Below are 18945 nucleotides of genomic sequence, written 5' to 3'. Positions count from 1 at the left end.
CAGTGTTTTATTAGTCCTTAAAACCGTCTGCTTTTTTCTCAAAACAGTCTCAGCTAACTTGGCCTGAGCAGCGTTTGGTATCCCTGCCCGGACTCCTTGCAGTGAAACAGGCACCAGGGCAGCAGTGACAGAGCTAAAGCAGACTCTGCTCACTACAGCCCTGGCTGCTCTTGCTGGAAAAGTCAACTTCTCCCTCTTTGTTTCTCTTGTAAAAATAAGCAAACAAAAAAAGCACTTTACACTTCACTCCTGTTTTCTCCATCAGACAAGTTTTCTTAATTTGGATTGGCCACAGCCTTCATCCTGTACCCAGGCTTTATCTGTGAGACAGGCGATGCCTCGCGGGCTCTGCTCCTCATCCCCCAGCACTCCCAGCGTGGGAGCCCTCCCCAGTGGTCCAGTTCTGGTCTGACCATGAGCCCAGGGAAGGGGAGGACCGACTGCCCTAGACTGTGATGGGGAGGGCAGGCACCTTGGCCCCCTTCCCCCTCTTCTGCTGATCTCCTGCAGGCGATCCAGCAAAACCCTGGTAGCAGCGTTATCTCAGTGGGCCATATCCTCCCCCTGCTTCCAAAGCTGCCTCCATATGTCCACTCACATCATGCTTAACTCCCTCCTGGCCTTAGTATTTTGTACCTTGACTCAGGGAGCTGCGTTGTGCTGCTGCTGCCTCTTGTCCTGCCATCTTCCTTTCTCCCCTTTCCCCAAAGAGGGGACCTGGGGGGTCACACTGGTGGAGGCAGCAGTCTGCAGCACCTCCAAGTCCCTCTTCTCCCTGGGATTTTCCCTTCCTCCCCTGGAGCCCCTTTCATCCTCCCTTGCCCAGGCACTCCCTGCCGACAGCCTTCTCCTTCTCTGGGTGTGCCTGGGTTTGAAGTGCTGTGGAGCAGGGCTGGTAGTGGTTGTTTTTCCCCGATAACTCAGTCTGTCTGTGGCTGCACATTTCCCTTGCTTCTCCCCTCTGCTCCTCCACCTTCCTTTTTCACAGCCACCTGAGCACTGGTAAGCAAAATGTGTTTGCTTTAAACCTTTCCAGCATCTCAAAAACTAGTGAAAGCTGGCTCACAGGCTTACTCTCCTCTACGGAGGGGCTGCCATCTGGATTAAACCATCTTTTTCCATCCCAGCACTCATCATCTCCTTGGTAAGGTGTTTTCACAGGCGCCATGACTGTGCTGTGCTTTGCCCATAACACGGCTCTTAACTCTTCCATCTTGGCCTCACAGGCTCAGTGGTTGGTACTATTCTCTTTTAGGTTCTGTATGTTTTGCACTAATACTTGGATTGCTCCTTGTACCTTCTCTACCTCCTCTCATACTGACAGCTAGTCTTTCCTTCAATGCCTGATTTTCATTCAAAATGGCCTTTTTTTCTTCACACACCTCTTGATACTGGAGGACACTTCACACTTGTTCCATAGCCACAACTCTTTCTCCAGTTTTACCCTCCTCTAGTTTAAGTTGCTGAGCGTTTATTTCTGCTTTCAGTTTGTTGTTTTCCTCCCTTAGGTTCTGAATTTCTACCTGGGCTGCCTGTTTTTCTTCAGCTAAACTTTTGGCCACTAACCACACAGTCCATGCTCCTGCACATTTTAAGGACTTTCGGGAGAAGAGTTTAGACTTAGCTGTCTCTTTTTAATTTGGCAAACCTGAGGACTGCCTGCTGGATAGTTCTGCAAGAGTCTGGACCCCAGGGGCTCGGCCCCCACTGAATAACCCAATCTGCCAGCAATGACATCTTTCTGGCTCCCCTGAAGGCATGTCCGACTTTACAGAAAGGGCTTCTTCCAAACCATGACCCAAGCAAGATGAGAGAAGATAGTAGAGGCTCACCCAAATTTAGGCTGCTCCTCTCTTGTTTTTCTAGTGTACTTCTTCCCTCCAGAAGTTTTTCTCAACCAAGAAATCACTCAAGCAAGGATTCCTAACTTAGCTCTTCTCACAGAGAAGGCAGAAGGCTTGTGTTCCCCTGTCCAGGGATGCTTAGAGGCATCCCTTGAGCATTTCTGCTCCTAGGCAGAAGGCAGTGGGCATTCCTTCCTGATGGATTGTCCACTTCAAGATTTTCAATAAGTCTTTAAAGGGGTGCCTGTGATCCCCCCAAACTGGGTGCTATGCTTTAAGCAAGACACTTGCTGGGGTGATGGGAACACAGGGTAGTCTCATAACCGGTTTTCCCTGACACAGGATGGCACACAAAAAAGGCTCTCCCAGAAGGGCTGCTCACAAACGTGCTGTAAGGTCTCCCAGGAAGGCTGTTGCCTTTGCCACTAGTTTGATGCACCACAGCTTGTGCCTTTATGTGGACTAGAGAAACACAACTTACATGGGAGAATCTGCTGCTTGACTATTTAAAAGTTTTAACAGTCTGATCAGAGTGTTAATCAATCCACTTGATGCTAACACAATGCTAACAATGCTAGATTATATTATCTAGAATATTAGAAAGGGGATAAAAGAAAAAAAAAATCCCTTATCAGTATCAAAAGCACCCTCTTCCTCAGTGACTACAGCTTTCCCTGGGTTATGATCACCCTCCGCTGCCCAAGGACGGCCACAGGTGGTGTGGTCCCTGAGTCCTTCACCTCCAAGCAGAGTGATGCCAACGGTGGGGCCCCTCTGTCTGCCTCTTCAGGGTGGTGGTGGTGGGGATTCTGCCTCCTCCTCTGCTACAGTCCACCTGGGGCTGTTTACACCCCATTTCTAGGGCTCATCCCACTGTGCTCCCCAGAGCTGGGTACATCCATGCTGATCCTCCAGGCAGAGCTGTGTGCACCTTGCAGACCTGCTCTCACCTTCCTTGCTCCCTGTGAGCAGTGCTTCCCAGCCTCAAAGTCATGCTCCTCCATTGATACACCAGATGCCCATGGGGAAGTAGTTCATAGCGCTGGGGCCACCAGTATCATCCAGTGACGGAGGTTTCATGGCCCCGCTGCCCTCCCCTGCCTGCACCCCCATGCTGCATTTTTCCCCTCACCTCAGGAAGCAATTTCTGTGCCTGCAGCTGCTCCTGCTGCACCACAGAAATACAGCCAAGCCGTGCTGCTGGAGGCCTTTCGGCACCCCTTGCAAAGGCAAAGCAAAACATGAGCGCAGGTGGGTGAGGGCCCCGGGTCGCTGGATGGCTGCTGGTACAGCTACAGAGCTCATGTGAAGCTCCCTGCGCGGCAAGTCCCAACCAAAGCAAGGTTCCCAGACCTCTGTATTAGGTCTTGCAGGATTAATACACAGCTCGTGGCCTGTTCCTGGCAGTGTCCAGACCATATTTTATGTGGTATAGGCATGCATTGCTCCACCATCATCCTTCCGTTTTCGCCAAGAGCGCTGTGCTTTGCCTAGAGCTACAGCAGCTATAGCAATAGGGGGGTGAAGGCCTTGTGCTTTGACCTGACCAAAAAGACCGTGACTGATGCTCCTCAGCATTTTCACCAGGGGATGCAAGCAGAGCGACGGGTCCTTGGGTGCTTGATGTGACTGCGAGTGATGACCCAACCTGCCCTATGGCCAGAGGAATCCATCAGGCAGTGCCAGCAGCAAGCATGATGATCATGCAAAGACACAATCTCCCAAATAAGTGAAACAAGGAGAACTATTTGAAGTTCTGTAATTACTACAACACCTAAATCCCCACTTGTATACCCCACTGTCCCTGCAGATCAATACTTTGAGAGATATCTGAAGCTTTGTAAACTGGAATATATAGTAGAATTAAAGCTGCAAGGTGACAAGACAGCTAATTTTTAATTATTTCTAACTCCTTTCTAATTTCTACTTCATTCTGAATATTTAAAAGCCCTTCCAAATGTATTTCACAAGTTTCAATAACAACCTAGCAACTGGATGTGGCTTTATAGCAATTTATAATCACCTCCTAAAATGGGGATCTAAATTAATCTTTCTACATCTCATTAGTTTAGCTATCAGAGATCTTTTACAAGATAATTGGCTTTCAGTGGATTTAATTTAATTTAATTTATTAATATCATACATTTATATTTCATAGATGCTGTTTTAATTATTGAACTGATACATCTCAGAAACATAATTCTTTTATATGGCATCAGACTTTTGCTTTTAGGGCTCTAGAGCCTTTTAAAGATGGTTTAATGATAAATAATAAGTCCTTGTTTGTGTTTGACTTTAGAGTGGATATCAATTTAGTTTTGCCTTAGGTTCTCGCAAAGGAAAATTAGATCTTATTTTGGAACATCCTGTTTTGCAGATGAGGCTGGCTTTATTCTTAAACAAAACTTGTTCTGACTTTATAATGCTATAAAAGTACAAACAGGGGGAGGCAGAAGTAGTAAAAAGAATGTGTAAACAAATAGCTAACTCATACCTGACAGGCATTTAAGTAAATTATTTCAGTGGGCAGCAGAGATAGGGAAGCCCAGTCTCCTGTGGGGTTCTGTCCCACAGCTGAGCTCCCCGGTGCTGGTGGCAAAGCCGCCCCGCTTGAAGCTTCTCCTGCAGCCGGGAGCATCTGTGGACACCCCACCAGGTGCCTGCTCTTCCTGCACCCACACCCCTAGCTGGCTCTGGGGGCTCCCCCACCAACCCCTTTGCTAATTAACCTGTAGGAATATAGTCCTTTGGAGACTTCCCAGCCCTCTGTAAACTTTGGCCAAAATAAACCAGGAGGGTCCCGAACTAGTGAGGACAGACAGACAAGCAGACTGCGTGACTGACCCCAAGAACATCCTTCCTTCGGAAACCAGCCTAAAAATATGTTCCCTCCTCGAGCAGAATAGCAACGTTGAAACATCTGACAGTAAATGGGATGATGATAATTGATGCTTAATGAATATTCCAGGGTAGTTTTAATATTTTAGCTTCATAGAATACCTTTCATCCCCAGGAGCTAAAGCAATTTATAAAAGGTGTACTGTTACCCTGCATGGTCTCCTTTTGCTATTAAATCCACCAGTTCATGGAGACCGGTTACATGACTGGGCCGGCACTGGGCAGGTTGCATATCCCAGCAGCACAGAGGGGCTGTGTCCCGCTGTCCTGCTCCTCGCTCAGAGCCAAGACTGTTTACTGCCGTTCCCCTCTGGTCGGGGACGAGCCAGCCCGGCTTCAGTCGCGGCCCAAGGTCCCACAGAGCCGAGGACTTCCAGTTCTGTGGTGGGAAAGCATTTCCACCCTGCATCAAGACCCCCGTCAGGGAACATCATCCCTCAGGTGAGGGGGCTGCCCCCGCGTTTTGCCCTCGGTGGGGTTTTGCTCTGAGGCCGAGGGAGAGCAGTTTAGGAGCTGTGGGGCGAGATGCTCCCCTCCCACCCGAAACCTTGACGGTGAGGAGGCAAAAAGCCCCTCGCAGACCTCCCTCCCAGGCACAGAGCTGCTGCACCGATTCCCCCGTTCCATCCACGCACCTGCGTGTCCCTCCCGACACCGACGATATGAAAAACCCACCCAGCCAGTGCCCACCGGCGGGAGGCCGGACTTACGGGGAACGAAACCCCCCCGCGGCCCCGCAGCCGCCGGGCCCGTGGGGTGGCTCCGCTCCCTCCCGGGCTACGGAAAGTGTCGGGAGGCCAAAGCCCGCAGGGCCCCGGGGTGCGGGGAGCCCCCCCTTACCCCCCGGGGTGCCGGGGAGCCCCGCCGGGGCGGTGCGGGCCGGGGCCGGGCTGGCTCCGCAGGCCGCGCTCCCCGCGGGAGCGGAGGAAAAACAGCCCAATAACCCCCTCTGCTGTCAGGAAACACCACGGCAGGGGCTCTCCGCACCGCCGGAGGCTCTGCCCCTTCCTTGCGGGGGAAAACAAAAAAGCAAAACCCAGCCCTGGCAGGTCATTCAGCCTACTTGCAAAATGCAACCGGTTGGACTCATTTTTCCAGCTAAAGTGTATTAAAAAAGTCCCTATCAGGGGAGAAGGAGGAAGAACCAGGAGCATCGTCTGCTCATTTCAAGGAACGCCTGAAGCCTCTGGCCCTTTTGTAAAGCCAGTTTTGGGTTTAGATGCACATGCTGCTGCTGCTCAGCCGTTCTTACAGTGCGAGGGCTCCTGTTTGATCACTGTTGTGCCCCCTGGGTGGGTGATGGCAGGTAAATTTGCAGGTAGGAAAGGGGCTGAGGGTAAGAAGAATGAAATGAGAACTGAAGGCATGAAGGTTATTACTTAATAATGTCCCTTATTCCCCATTCCCAACAGAAACAAGCTGCTGCTGTACGACGTTGCTCTGCAACCACAGCTCTGCCAAGTCCCTTTGCTCTTGCAAATCGTGACCTCTGGACACGAGGCTAGCTGTCTGGTGTTGGGCTTTGTCTGCTGAGGATCGAGGGCAGGAAGGCATGAAAAAGGGCAGATGAGTTCCTGTTACATTATCACGTTGGTTTTGGCCAGTTCTACATAGTGGCCTTTTGTATTTTAGAAAGATTTCAACATTCTAACGTAACTTTCATAGTAAAAGAATGCTGCAAGCCTTTTTCCTTTCCATCTCCACTCCAAATGCTCCAGGCTGGCTTTGCTCTTTCTTGTAAAGCCTGTTGCAATGAGGACGTTTGTGATAATGCAGATGCTCTTGGCAGCACCCCTAAGCCATGAGGGGTTCCATCCAACTGCAACATGCAGGGCTTGGGCTTCTGGATGAGTGAGCACCCCAGTGAGCCCTGGGGAGCTCCTCTGAGCTCATGGTGCTGCAGCCGCTGCAGGTCGGGCTGGGACACCTCTCCCTTCTCCAGGAGGCTCCCGACATGGCTCACCCACATTGAGAAAGGCTTTTTCTTGATGGCTTGTTATTAAAACTGTACAAATAATAAATCCTTCCTCCTATTAATCAAATCAGAAAGAAGGTCAACTGGGTTCATTTTAGATGGATCTGAAGGAAACGTTTCTGGTGGTTCAGTTTTCTCAGCAAAATGAAAAATCTTCCCCAAAAGATGCTGTCTGAAGCCAGCCAGGAGGGCTTCGTTGTAAGCAGTTTTAACCCTGCTGTCTGTAGCGCTTCTGTAACTGTCTGCTCACTTAGGGTGGCATTTGCAAACATCCTTCTTTAGCCCAAACCAACTTTATTTTAGTGGATAAATGATTGGTCCCATCATGCCCTCAACCTCTATTCCCATACTAGCCAGGGATGTCTAATGTTCACCCAGGGTCAGCTCGTGACTTTGGCATCATGTGCTCTTGGCCCAGACGGGCAGAAAGGCAAACAGATGATTTCTAGACAGCTCTCTTCCCAAAGATACACTTCTCTTCCAAAAATATGCTAGCTGCCACCCTGGTCTAGCCACCTCACAAGAGAGGAGGAGCAAGGGGTCCAGAACATGAGCCGAGGTCTGGATGTGGCCTTGTATGCTTCTACCACTGTAATGTGAGTCTTTTCATCCGACTTGCCAAGAAGCAGAGCAGTTAGTGTGCCCTATGCCCTGTCAATAAAAAAAAGAAAATAAAGGGCCCATGCACTTCAGCCAGGGATGGGACTAGGGACCTCACTACCTTTTGAAAGTCAGATGCATTGGAAATGAAAACATCTTCCCAACAGCACACTCTGATTCCTCTCCACTAACTCTATCTCCTGCAACCAGACCCTTCATCCCAGGACTCCTGCTTAAGGGCTCTTAAAGTTCCTAATTATTTCAATGGGATCAGGTTCAAGCCGCTTAACCATTTGCCCACTGGAGCAAGGAGCTGGTCTCTGAGTCGCTGCCTGTCACTTGCATGCTGCAGCAGGGCTCGTCAAGCCCCAGGACAGCATATTCTCGGCTGTACCAAAGGAGAGTACATCATGTTTTGTCCTTGCAAAAGGTTGTTATAAATGGTTTAGTTTCAGGAGAGCTCAATTAGGTCTGGGAACTCTTGCAATGAGTTCGTTCCTAATTATGGCTCAGAGACTTTGCAGTAGTCAAAAGACAAATGGATGCCAAAGAAAGATGCAAACAACAGCGGGCATTTCAGTGGTGTCCTCTTTGCTGCTTATTAGCTGTGTACTGTCTTGTACTGAGTACTTCAAGCACTTCACTCGTCTCTTCCAAGACTGTCAGATTTCAATTTCTAAGTCTCGGTGTCTTTCAGTGAGGAAGCTGAGTACACTACCTGCCAAAGGCACCATCCCGTTGCATTTGGGAGCTGATAAATTTGTAAAACGAACACTGCTGCACCTGAAACTGCCCTGTGCTGATGCTGTCATGCAGCAGCTTTTGATCTCCTTCCAAAGTCTGCACGAGATCAGTCCTTGCCGATGACTTCTAGCTAAGCAAGATAATGAAACCCTCGGGTCATCAGACTGACAGATGCTTTTTAATGGGACCTGATTGTTCTGAGTCCTGAGAGTGGCCTGGTTTCTTGGGGATTACAGTTGGCCTTATTTCAACTTTCATCTCAGCTGAATGTGGTCACCGGTCAGGTCAGTTCTCAGGGTGGATGGATTCTGTAGGTGCCAGTCCTCATAGCGAAAACCACCTGTGTGCCCTCTGCAGGTGCTTCTTCCTCCCAGTGATGGTGCCAGCCCTGGGGCAGCTTTTCTGCAAGTCAGACATTTATTTTCCTTTTCCCGTTTTCCACACCTATAAAAATAAGCCGATGGATGGCATTATCCTTAACAACAATGTCATTAAATCATGCCTTGGTCTTTGCTGCTTTTTTGTTCGCAGTGACTCATGGTATAATTCTTGCAAGTATGGTCAAACAGGAGCCAGGGCTCAGTGACTGCAGTCCTGGCTCTCCCCCATACTAAATGCTGAACCCCCTGAGGCAGCGGAAAGGACTCTTATGTCGATGACTGAGAGATGTGGGGTCCCTCAACCAAATCCTCTTTCAAGTTAAAGCAACAGCAAACTGGCTGCTGGTTCCCCGCCTGCTGTAAGAAGTGGGTTTTGTCCTTTGGGACTGGTCCCACATCCTGTCTCAGCAGTTTCGGTGCAGATGCCAGGCTGGACCAAGTAAGGGTTGGGCTGCTTCCCCCCCTCATTGTCTTTCAAGCCCTTGTGCCACCGCACTCACGTGTTGTGCCCAGGAGCAAGTGACAGCTCACATAATGCTGACTGGCAGGTGACCACGGGAAATGCAGCACAGGTCATGTCTCTGCAAGCCAGGCTCAGCCTAAGTCTCCCAAGATGCGTCACTAAGACTCTTAGGGCTAAATCCCTCCCTGCATAAGTGCAGCCAGCAGCAGCCCTGCAGCAGGGATGCGCTCGGCCCCCCACTCATGCCCAGATGCACCCCACTTGGCTGCTACTGCTGCTCTCTGCATGTCTAAGTCACTTATCAAATTGCTTGTCCTCAGCCCTCCTTAATCAGGAATTTACCTTTCAGGAGCCCAGAGCAACTGGAAGAATTTTACCTTTCTGCACCTGAGAGCAAGGTGTGCAGCTGGGGAGCAAGTGCCTGCTGGTCTGCCCACTGGCAGGGGGATGCGACCGCCCTGCATCTTCGAGGTGGCCATGATCTGGGGAGCCTTGCTTAGAAGAACTGGTTCTTGCACAGCAGCAGGGGTTCACACCGCTCCGGATGCAGTCCAGCACTGCTCCCTGCCTCTTACAAGCATGGAAAAGGGGGCAGGGATGGGAACCTGGCTGCCTCCTTGGCAGGGTGGGGGTACAGCCTGCCTCCCACCTGCCTGTGCCCTGCCCTTGCTGAAGGCAGACACTCACAGGGGGTCAGACTGGCATCTGGGTGGCGATTCCCCACAGCATGTCTTTTACAAAAAGGCCAGCACTACTCAGGCATCTGTCCCCATGCCTGGCTGCTGTTTCAGACCAACAGTCCCCTTGTGAACCCAGCCCTCTCCTAACTCCGTGGCTCTCATTTCTTGCCAGTCAGGTCCCAGTCACCAGGCCAACTCGTGCTCACCTCTCTCCCTCCTCTGGGATCCTGTCTCTACTAAACTGGTCTCACCAGTCCCATCTGGATTTCCTGCCTGTCTGAGGCAGGTCATCACCCTTCTCCTGAGCAGGCTTATTTCTGCTACCTTCCCCTTGTACCGGGGAGCCTTGCGTCCTCCCAGAGCAGAGACAGGGCACTCCATCCCCTGGCAAAGCAAGCAACAGCACCTCTCTCCGAGTCGAGAGGGAGGCCCTCTCCTTTTTTCTCCCATGAGCAAAAGATAGGAATAACATCCACACCCCCCTCCCTGGGTGGAGCAGACACTTGCCAAGTATCACCCTGCTACCCACAACAACGTCGCTGTAACAAAGGGCCTCGTTTCACACAGACAGCGGCGTCGGAAACATTTAGTAATTGGTCTCAGTGACAGCAGAGCTTTGCAGGAAAGCTGAGAGCATTCCCGAAACTGCTCATTATACTCCGGTTCCTCAGAGCTGAGCAGCTGCCTGATGGCTTCCCACGCAGGGCAGGGGCCAGTCCCCTGATCACCCTTTTGCCCGAACCCCAGCCACCATGCTCAGTCCTCCGCCTTGCAGCAGGTTGCCCTGTCTCTCTCCGAGGAGCTGTGTCCTTGGGCTGAAGATGTCTGTGTGGTGAGTGTCCAGCGGCCTCAGCATCTCCAGCTGGGAGGGCGCTGGACTTTGTTCCTCTCCCCCTCGGGAGCCTTGGAAGAGGGGGGTCTGTGCCCAGCCCCAGCGCCTGGTGCCTGTGCGAATGAGGCAGGTGTGTTTGCCTGGAGACCCTATGGGAAGATGTGTAAAAATCATGTCTGCTTTTCTCCTGATGGCTCCAATGTTGCTGCTCTGCTCTGTCACAGCTTTGTTTCTGGGTGCACACAGAGAGGGTTTGGAGCAAAGAGGCCATTCGCCTCTACAAAACAGTTTAATACAAATGTTCCTTAACTATCTGGGGAAATAAGTTATTAAAGCTGGCCTATAGACATTACAGCTGTAGGACACTGCTGAAATGCCCATGCTTGAGACAAGCTGCGTGGATATTATTGCAGTTAGGACATTGGTTTAAGTTACTTGGAGGTGGGTTGGTCCCATCTGGAGAGGAAGAAGCAAACAGTGGGTCTAACTACTGTCATCCACCCCCTATGGGAGGGTTGAGTTGATGAAAAGGTGAAGCTAGACTCTTCTTGGAGACACATAGCAAGAGGCAACAGGTGCAAGTTGCAGCAAGAGAAGTTAGAGCGAAAAAATAATGTTCACCATTGGGATGGTGAGGCCCTGGAACTGGTGCTTTGGAGGCAGTGGGATGTCTGCTCTGGGAAGTGCTCATAGCTCAGCTGGACCAGCCCTCAGTAACATGCTCCAGATTTGCAGGTCAGCCCAGTTCCGAGCAGGGGCCAGGTCCCCTCTGCTGATTCTCTGATCCACATCCGTGAGATAATTCCAAGCTTAACCTGAAAATTTTCTCATGCACCACATCACCGAGGTTGCTAGAGTGCTCATGCCAACAGGGCAGGTTTGGGGTTAACCCCCAGGACTTCCTAACACAATGCCCTAAACCAGTCCCAGCCTCACAGGATCTCATCCTCCACCACCTCCGCAAGTCCCCCAGGCAGCCGCAGCTCAGGGCAGACCTGGTTTTACTAACCAGGGGAAATCACAGGAATCTCAGGTGAGAAGTTTTGGTCCATCTCACAGGTAGGTTTGTCAGCCAAAGTGTCTGACACAAACCTTGAGCTGTGGTAGAGGTTCATCTCCTTGCCAGAGAATCTCTGTGGTTTGGGGACTTTGCAGTTTTGTTTCTGTTACAGAGAGGAATACTGGGACTGAAAGACAGGTGCTGTGCAGCGCTGGACCCAGCTGTGTATAAAAATACACTGTTCCATCCATCTCCACATAATAAACACATTAAAAAGGAACGAGGTGTGTCTCTAACTGTCTCCAAGTCTTTACATGGGCCAAGCTGATTTTTTTTTTTTTTTTTTTTCCTTTTTACAACAAATGGAAGTAGAACAGCGGGCTGGTTTCAGGGGAGAGAAAGGAGTGGGAGGCAGAATATCACATCCTATTTCCTCTTTTAAACACTTGGCAAGGGAGCGAACTTTCCATTCCCATCTGGCACAAGCAGACTAAACACAGGTTCCTTTCTGATAGCCATCTGCACTCTTCTGCTACCTTTTCCCATCAGTCTTCTGCAGGCAAAACGCAAACCCGCGCACTATTTAAAGATAGTTGAATTTAGGGAGTGTAACCAAACAGTTCCTTTTAGTTACCTTCTTTCCAATTCATAGAGCAGCAAGTGCCAAGCCAAACAATAACCCCGGTTAATCAACAGGCTCAGAACATGAAAGCAACTCCATTTCCTATTTGTGAATGCACAGATGTTATTTATCTTGGATCTCCCTGTGTTGGTCCCCTGGGATTAAATCACAAGCCTTTAGGTGGAGCATGAGTGATTGCTTTTCTATCGAAGCAGCCTGCAGCAAGGCTTGGCCAGCCCCACTGCTCTACCATCCTCCTTCCCATGTTCCTAATGATGGATCTCTGCTGGTCCAAGGGCTCCCCTCCAAAGTGGGGTGTATCGTGGCACCTGAGAGCATCGTCTCCAGAAACACTCGCTGCTGCAGAGCTGGATTATCTCCACAGGACCTGCACCAGGCACACCCTCAGGATGGCGAGGCTGATAGCGCTCAAGACACAGGCGCTAGCGAGGCTAGGTCAATCCAGGCACCGATAAGGGAGAGGAGTTTCCTTGCAGATGTGGACATGGGTGCTGGGACTCCTCTGCAGCTGCATGTTCATCCATCCAGTCCCACCTTGCAAGTCCAGTGTGATTTTGGCCAGGTCAGGGAACACCACTTTTCAAACAAAGTGCTGGTTTTGGTGGTGGTGCAGTAACTGGTACTGCTGTGAGAAAGATCATCCCTGGTCAGGCCCCTATCCCATCCCCTGCTTCCAGGAACCACAGCTGAGCCACAGATTTTGACTGTGTCCAACATACCCCAGTGAATCTGTTGGCTCCCTCTGTGAGAAGGCTTGGCCCCCCCGTGTCCCGCAGTCATGAGACCCTGTGGTAGACAGCCAGGTGAGTAGGATGATCCCTCCTCCATACAAACTAAAATGCTCTGAGGGTCCAGGGACATTTGCCACCTGATGCCAGCTCCAACCACCTCGCTCAACCCTGGCAGGGATGGCTGCTAGTTCTCCTGTCTGCTTACATACCCTTTAATTTCAACTGGAGAAGGCCTCCTTGTCCTTCCCCATGCCTATCAAACTGCTACAGAGCCTGGCTAGCAAGGCCTGAGCAGCAAACCCCCCTGTAGAGGTCGGTGGCTGTGCACCACCTCACGGAGGTGTTAGTGATGCTCATGCGTGGGGTTCGTGGAGCATTTTGAGAGGCTGCCTTTTGGATGAGTGCCACTTCTTGTAGCATCGGTTGTGACTGCTCTCACAACCTGCTTTCTCGGCTGTCAAGTGCTCTTTTTGGGGGGGAGGGAGCCATGGTGGTAGTTTTCCGTATTGCAGAAACACCCCGACTGCAAGACAAAGCTGGTGGTGGCTGAGGCTGTGTTTGGAGACACCTTCCCGCCCACAAACCCTCTGGCGCAGTCTGCCTACTAAATGGGAGTCCCCTCCACAAAACCGGCACACAGGCTTTCTCCGGAGCTGCGAAACGCCGAGCAGCTCTGCTTATGGCATGACTCGTGTGTCCTGTATTCGCAGATAAATAGGTGCGTACACCCACCCAGGGCCAGGCTGCGGCCCCTTCCTGCAGAAGCCATGGCGTGGAGATGCTGCAGGGCTGCACGTTCCCGGCAGAGAGCGTGTCCCGCACACCTCGGTGAGCGCAGGCAGCCTTGCACATGAAGAGGAGGAGAGCCGTAGATGCAGACCTCGACAGCCAGCTGCTTTCCCTGCTCACCAGGGCTGCAGATGCCAGCTTTAGTGTGCCTGACACAGGTCCAGAATGACTAAAAGACCCAGGCGAGCATCAGCTTCTGCCACTGGTGCAGCTCTGGAGGCAATTTTCCCCTAATGCGCTTTCTGCAGGAGTTTCAGTGCCCAGGTTTCAGTGGCGGGTGGGGGGGCTGCCCCCACCTAGGAGCACGGGGTGGGACGGGGCCACAACGTGTCCTGGGTACCCTCAGCAGCTGGGAGCAGTACCCGCAGCAGGGCAAAGGGGCTGAATTTTCCCCTCGTGCAATTGCACTGAGGTCGGTAGAGGTAGAGGTAGGTGAGCAGAGATTTTCTCTCTTCTTTAGTGGCATGACTGAGCTGGCTGATTACAGTTTTTGAACAGTAGCAACAGATTTAAGCTAAAGCCCATCCCTTCCCCTGCGGGCTGACCAGACGATGCAGCTATCAGAGGACAGGAGCTGTTGGACCGCTTCCTGTCATGGGGAGTACCTGTAAAACTAACTGCAGTGACCCTTGCTGGGGACCTTGCTGGAAGAAGGGGTTACGTGGTGAAGACTGTGTCCCACCCCCCCGTTTGTTCTGTAACCGTTAGGGTGTGCGGAGCAGGGGCCAGGGTCCTTTCCCTGCTGCTTCGGACATGGCGAGAGTAGCAGGGGGTGAGGGGAGGGAGGAACTGTCCGGATACATCATTATTCTGGGAGCGAGATGCCTGACCAGGAGCAGGAACCCTTGTCCCCACTGGGGCCAGGTCGCAGCCTTTGGAAAGGAAGGAAAAAGCTGCCTCTGAGTAGGCACAGACTGCAGAGCTGAGCTACTTTAGTTATTCATTCCTCGAGTCCCCAAAGAAGCAATTACTGCATCGATCCCCGTCTTAGCGAGCTCTCAGGGCAGAAGGCAAAAGGATAACTAGCCTCTGCTCTTAAGTAGGAAACTGGGGATTTTATGGGATTACTTCTTGCTCCTTGACAGATGTAGGTCTTTTTAGGCCAGAGTTAAGGCTGGTGCTGAGCATCATGGTTTGATTTAATAGGCACCAGTAAGAAACTTTCATCAAGACTGGGATGGGACAGGCTTACAACCATATGGGACCATGCTGGCTCTTGCACACACGTTCATGTGCAGGAGAAAGCAGGCAGTGGAGCATCACCAAGGCCCATGCAGTCAGAGGCCCTCTCTCCCGAGTGCCTGAATCTGCTCCCAGAGCCTGGATGTAAATTAACCCAGAGGAGCTGGATTCCTGCAAGGAGTCAGACCTCCCAGTGCATCCTGGTTCAGGTGTCCTCTGCCCCTCATCTGCACCTTGGCCATAGCTCTTCCTAGTCTGCTTTGAAAGGTTCTTATCCAACAACCAGTGGAGCCTGGGGCTCAGTGCTGGGTGAGCTACTATCCTCCTAACTTCGTTAAACTTTCAGTACTAATTTTCTCTCCTCAGTCCTTTCAACTCTTCTTAATGAAGCTAACCCTGCTGAGGGAAACTCCCGGGGGCTGCCTTGCACCCACCTGTTCAGCCTTTCCCATGCTTTGTGGGGGGGAAGCGATGGTTTACCTGCACCCACAGCAGCCAGAGCTAGAGCACTGGCTCAGTTTTATCTGGACAGATGCGCCTGACATTGATAACATTAGTCCTCTTTCCGTAAAAGCTGCTTTGTGCTATTATAGCAGCAGCCACAGCGGAGAGCCGCATTGCTTTAATTATGGCAGCAGAGCCAAACAAGTACAACAACAGAGACCAGATCCTACAGAAGCAATAAATTCCCCTGGTTAGCTCCTGTGTTTTGGTGTCTTCTTGCTGCTTGGATTTACATCTTGACTCTCTCCCTCTTAGGCAGGGGCCTCGCCTCTGCGTTCTCAGGCCCCCACTGTCTCCCAGATACTAGCAAGTGGCCTGCCAGAAAGTGGGAAGGGTTGGTGTTACCTCTAGGGTCAACTTTTCTCAGGGAAGGGGAAATAAATACCAGTGGGACACCCTGTTAAAAAAATAAACACATTAATAAATAAAACACTAGCGTAATGAAAAGGTGAAATGCAGTGATTCAGTAAAGGATTCAATTTTTTAAATGAAAATCTTTCATACACTGATTCCAGCCAAAATGCATTTCACTTCCCCTGACAGAATATAAATATTAACCCAGACATTCTTTGTTCTTAATGTGTCCTTTTGTATTGGCGTGATCTGGAGTTGTACTGAGAGCTTGCATCTCCTGCTGGCTTCCTTGCAGATGCTGGGTCCTTGGTGCATCCTCAGAGCAGAGCAGAGAGGACACCTTCTCCTCACCCGAACATGGGGCTCTGCTGCTCATCCACGCTGTTTTGGAGCAAATTCAGAGTTCAGGATAGGGATGACACCTCCTTTTTCAGGAACCTGAAGGAGGTGCTAGTGGGACATATAAGTCATGTGAGATCCCCATCAAACCCCCATGCCAGGGGTTTTGAGCCCGATTCACTGTTGCTCAGTGGATTTTACTTTATTGTGAAATGGCTCTGAAACTTTGCCCTTCTGGTGGGAGCAGTGGGCAAGGGAGAGGACCAGGGAAGAGTAAAGATGACACTCTTTCAGCCTCTCAGCTGTGGGCTCCAAGGAAGAAACTCCCCCAAGCAATCACAAGTTTTTAACAGCATAGAAAGTGAGGACATGGACTGATTTCTACCACCTCCCTCTGCCCTTCTCCCCATCCTCCATGACTCTTAGGCTGCACTTGCACAGAAAGTCAGGGAAGAGCTTTGCAGGCATCACCTTTCCCTTGTCTCTGTCATGGAGACCAGCCCCAACCGACAGACGTGCCAGGAAACTGGTGGGCTATGAGGGGGCAGGGCCAGGACCAGGCAATGGGTGAAATACTGTCCAGGATGGACATAGGCCAGTGAACTGTGCTATCGCTAGCAATGGAGAAAAAAAGTGAGAAAAACCATGTAGAAAACAGGGTCATCATATTTCAGGTTTCTCGAGCCAGAAATGCGAACGTGTCCTCCGTCCTTTCCTCCCCTCCCCTCCATTGCTGCCCCCCCTGCACTCCTCCCGGGCATCTACAGCAGCTGTCACCGCACAAGCACAGGCCCCAGTTCAGCAAAGCCCTTAAGCACAAACTTAATTACCAGGACAAGCTTAAGGGCTTTGCTGAATTGGGCCTGCAGAGCTGGATGGAAACCTGCTGAGCCACGCCAGGCCAGCCTCGTGGGAGGGTTGCAGGCTCGGCCCCTTCCTTCCTGGGGGTCAGTGTAAAATAAAACCAGAGGCAACATTGCAAAAGCAGATCAAATTCCCAGCCCCTTAGCAGCCCATCCAGGTACGAAAGACCAGACCCCTCCACTCTGCCAGCTGTATCCAACCTTCTCGCTTCTTGACACAGGACACATACCCCATTTTTCTTCTCTGCTCACCAACCCGCCTCACAACCAGGCACAGGACAGGATGGGCACGCATTGAATGGCTTTTTCTTCTCAAGCACCATCTGGAAGTCACCGCGAAATGCGATGCTGTGTGGAAAGTGGCTGGAAAGAATGACACCGTGAGAACCTGTTTTTTTTCTGAGGAAATAAATAGACCGTGCGCCACAAGCACGGAAAGGAGAGCATTCATGCCATATCAGGAGCAGGTAGGGCCATGCAGGGACAGCCTGGAGTTTGTTTGAGGAGCAGTCATTGCCTCTTAGGAAGATTTTGCTGGGCAGAGGCATACAGGACAGTCTCTGGTGATACTACCAGGGTGCCAGGCTGTGGGTGGCAGCAGTTTCAACCTGTTCTTAGCAGCCCCGGGCATGCAAACTATTTATAAGGGGGCCATAAAACATGGGGGAGCAAAGCAAGTTACTGCACGCTACATGGCAGCTCCCATGTGTGCAGGTACCAGGAATTGGGGAGAGGCTGACCACCACTGCCCTCTCGCCTGATGAGGGGGGCTTTAATGTCATGGGTGCTGGTGGGGGTGTCAGGCGAGACAGAGCTCGAGGCCTGGCTCCGACATGGTTGTGGCAATGGCGTGGATTCAACTATTTCAAAGGGCACTGGCCGGTCAAATCAAGCCCCAAATTTAAATTTGTTAAAATAACTTTTTGCAAAACATTAGGATGGAGAGAAATGTTTCCATGGTTTTGTTTTTAAATTCCAAGTGGGAAGAGTTTATTTTTTCACTAGGAAACTTTCCCTGTAGGATTCATGACGCTGGCTGGGAGACAAGAGCCAGCGAGCTTTGCTCTCAAATGGAGGTGACCCCAGGGATGACACTGTGCCGGTCACGTCGCCTCATGCAGCCTTACTTGCCCCCTTGGCAAAAGGGAGGTGGCAACGTGCATGGCTGCAGAATGTCTGGGATGCCAATGCTGCTGCAGGGATGCTCAGCCCCATGGCTATCATGTGGTTAGGCCCTGTGGCCATTTGATCTAAATCTGGACAAGTGGTATGATTATATTTGCACGGTTGAAGGTAAATGCAACAAAAACTCTTACACTGCAGGCAGGTTAGGGGAAAACCTGGGGAAATGATCCCCCAGTGATTTTATTTCTCCTTGGCTCTGGTTATGCACAAGTGCCTTCTGTGGGGATAGCGATGGTCTGTTCTTCATGGGCATGTTGCTCCTGCTAGATTGCTGCTGATTCGTAACGTATGAGTGAATGGTTGTTACCACTTGTCTTCTGTTGGTTTATACTGTTCTGAAAAACAAAATATTAGAGAGATTCATAAAATTAACAGAAGGAAAAAAAAAACCAAAAAACAAAACACAAACCAAAAAGCCATGAGGGCTCATCTGGTTTCAATCAGCTCAGTGCCCTGGAAATCAGTTTACTCCAGCTGAGAGTCCAAGTGCTGCTGCTTCTGCCCCCAGGTGACCAGGTAGTCCCAGGTGTTTAATGCAAAAACATGCAGCAGTGAAACAGGGGTCTGGTGAGCACTTGAGATGAGGAAAAAAGTGGAAATCAGGGCAGCTGGGCTCCATTTACTAGAACTGCCTGAAAACAAAAGGAAAAAAAATGGCACTTTGAATGCTTGCATCTTGCTCCCATCACTGGAGCAGAGGAAGAGCACAGTGGTTCATCCTCATTTGCAATTAAATTCTTTGATCTGATCCCTTTTTATTCTCTCATCCTGTGTGCTGCTTCATGGTTGTGGAACCACAAATGGCTGGAAAACTCCTCTTGCTTTGCCCCCTAAGAGGAGTGAGAATTTGGCCTCTTAGGGTCTGGGACATAATGAAAACTGATTGTTTGGACGCGTGGATTTCTAAGATAGTGGCTCAGCAGCTCAAGGGTTAATGGG

Source organism: Athene noctua, chromosome 1 (assembly GCF_965140245.1).
Source record: "Athene noctua chromosome 1, bAthNoc1.hap1.1, whole genome shotgun sequence".
Taxonomy (NCBI): Eukaryota; Metazoa; Chordata; class Aves; order Strigiformes; family Strigidae; genus Athene; species Athene noctua.
The sequence above is the reverse complement of the archived record's forward strand: the minus strand, read 5'-3'. Positions refer to the sequence as shown.